Below are 2,902 nucleotides of genomic sequence, written 5' to 3' on the forward strand. Positions count from 1 at the left end.
GCCAGGGAGTGCAGTGGAGGATGGCCCAGGTACTTGGGCCCTGCACCCCATGGGAGATCAGGAAAAGCACCTGGCTCCTGCCATTGGATCAGCGCGGTGTGCCGGCTGCAGTGCGCCGGTCGCAGCGGCCATTGGAGGGTGAACCAATGGCAAAGGAAGACCTTTCTCTCTGTCTCTCTCTCTCTCACTGTCCACTCTGCCTGTCAAAAAAAAAAAAAAAAAAGAAGAAGAAGAAGAAGAAGAAGAAGATGGCCCAAGTCCTAGGGCCCCTGCACCCACATGGGAGACCTGGAAGAAGCCCAGCTCTGGTAATTACGGCCATTTGGGGAGTGAACCAACGAATGGAAGACCTCTCTCTCTCTCTCTCTCTCTCTCTCTGCCTCTCTATAACTCTGCCTTTCAAATAAATAAATAAATCTTTTAAAATATTAAATTTTTCACTTCATGAAAAATGTATCTTGGTGTTGGTATTGTGCTGCAGCAGGCTAAGCCACCACCTGCTGTGCCAGCATTTTATACGAGCTCCAGTGCAAGGCCACTTCTTAATTCTTTTTTTTTTTTTAAGATTTTATTTAGAGTCTAGGGGAGGCCATGGCGTCGCTGAGGTGTAGCACTGTGGTCTGCGTGATCTGTCTGGAGAAGCCCAAATACCGCTGCCCGTCCTGCCGCGTGCCCTACTGCTCCCTGACCTGCTTCCGAACCCACAAAGAGCAGTGCAACCCTGAAACTTGTCCTGTTGAGAAAAAAAGATCAGCTGTCTCTGCCAAAACTATGAAGCCGGTGGAAAACCAAGATTGACAGGGAGATGGAGAGAGAGAGATCTTCCACCTGCTGGTTTACTCCCAAAGTGGCTGCAGAGGCCGAGGCTGGACTGGCTGAAATAATGACGACTCTGTAGCTGATTTTCTGAATAGTGATGAAGAGGAAGACAGAGTTTCTTTGCAGAATTTAAGGAATTTATGGGAATCTGCTACATTAAGAAGCTTACTGCTGAACCCACACCTGAGACAGCTGATCATCAGCCTTGATCAGGGGGACGACAAAGCCAAGCTCATGAGAGACTACATGCAGGAGCCCCTGTTTGTGGAGTTTGCCGACTGCTGTTTAGGAATTGTGGAGCCATCCCTCAGAGAAGATTCTTAAAATGGATTTATATGCTGTGTGACTGCCAAGCAACCAGCGAGTGAGGGGCTCTAAACAAGGCAGGGACCGGCAGGACCCAGATGGCTGAGGTGGGCTACGAAGCTGCCTGGGCTCATGCTTCAGGCACATGGTGTGTATGATGAGTGGCAGATCCTTTATTTTTATAAAGGGAAAACTCAACATCCAAATGGTGGTTTTAAAATGTTTTATTTTTGGTGTACAGTTGTGATGGACATCAGTGGTATCATTGATCAAGTTTCACACCCACTGAGGTGAAAAACTTGAGCAGTATTAAATAACATGATATGGTGGAAAAAAAAAGATTTTATTTATTTATTTGTGAGGCAGAGTTACAGACAGAGAGAGGGAGAGACAGAAAGAAAGGTCTTCCACCCTCTGGTTCACTCCCCAAATGGCTGCAAAGGCCGGAGCTGGACCAATCAGAAACCAGGAGCCAGGAGCTTCTTCTGGGTCTCCCACATGACCACTTGGGTCATCCTCTGCTGCTTTCCCAGGCCATAAGCAGAGCGCAAGATCAGAGGTGGAGCAGTGGAGAGTTGAACTGGTGCCCATATGTGATGCCCACGCTGAGGTGCTGGCTTAACCTACTACAGCACCACAGTGCCAGCCACTGCTCCACCTCTGATCCAGCTTCCTGCTAATACGCCTGCAAAGGCAGCAGAAGATGGCCCAAGTATTTGGGGCCCTGCCACCCACATGGGAAACCTAGATGGAGTTCTAGGGTCCTGGTTTCAGCCTGGCACAGTCCCATCCATTGCAACCATTTGGGAGCAAACCAGTAGATGAAAGGTCTCTTTCTCTCTCTTTCTCTCTAAGTCTGCCTTTCATTTTTTTTTAATTTTTATTTTTTTAACAGGCAGAGTGGACAGTGAGAGAGAGAGAGGGAGAAAGGTCTTCCTTTGCCGTTGGTTCACCCTCCAATGGCCGCTGCGGCCAGCGTGCTGCAGCCGGCACACCACGCTGATCCGATGGCAGGAGCCAGGTACTTATCCTGGTCTCCCATGGGGTGCAGGGCCCAAGGACTTGGGCCATCCTCCACTGCACTCCCTGGCCACAGCAGAGAGCTGGCCTGGAAGAGGGGCAACCGGGACAGAATCCGGTGTCCCGACCGGGACTAGAACCCAGTATGCCGGCGCCGCAAGGTGGAGGATTAGCCTAGTGAGCCACGGCGCTGGCCCTGCCTTTCAAATAAATAAAATAAATCTTTAAAAAAATGTCTTTCATCAAACATATCACCATGTTCGGGTGTATTTAGCTTTCTCTCTTTATAATGAAAATATGAATACCAAAAAAAATTTCATTTTCCTCTTTGCTGTAAGAACAACAATGCAAGGTTGATGATAAATAGCTGCTAACAGTCAGTTTCATTGTCTGGGAGCAATAGAGATTACAGGAGACACCTGAAGGGGACGGCCACTCCTCCACGCACCATGAGGGCAGATATGCCCATCATAGCCAAACCTGCCTACCTTTTTTTTTTTTTTTTTTTTTTTTGACAGGCAGAGTGGACAGTGAGAGAGAGAGACAGAGAGAAAGGTCTTCCTTTGCCGTTGGTTCACCCTCCAATGGCCGCTGCGGCCGGCGCGCTGCGGCCGGCGCACCGCGCTGATCCGATGGCAGGAGCCAGGAGCCAGGTGCTTATCCTGGTCTCCCATGGGGTGCAGGGCCCAAGCACCTGGGCCATCCTCCACTGCACTCCCTGGCCACAGCAGAGGGCTGGCCTGGAAGAGGGGCAACC

At 50.0% G+C, this 2,902-nt stretch overlaps 1 pseudogene; it reads left to right on the top strand.

Moving 5' to 3' along the window:
* The first annotated feature begins 576 nt into the window (after positions 1 to 576).
* LOC100348855 (zinc finger HIT domain-containing protein 3-like) lies at positions 577 to 1,357 on the top strand (annotated as a pseudogene).
* The last annotated feature ends 1,545 nt before the right edge of the window (positions 1,358 to 2,902 follow it).

Source organism: Oryctolagus cuniculus, chromosome 7, assembly GCF_964237555.1.
Source record: "Oryctolagus cuniculus chromosome 7, mOryCun1.1, whole genome shotgun sequence".
NCBI lineage: Eukaryota > Metazoa > Chordata > Mammalia > Lagomorpha > Leporidae > Oryctolagus > Oryctolagus cuniculus.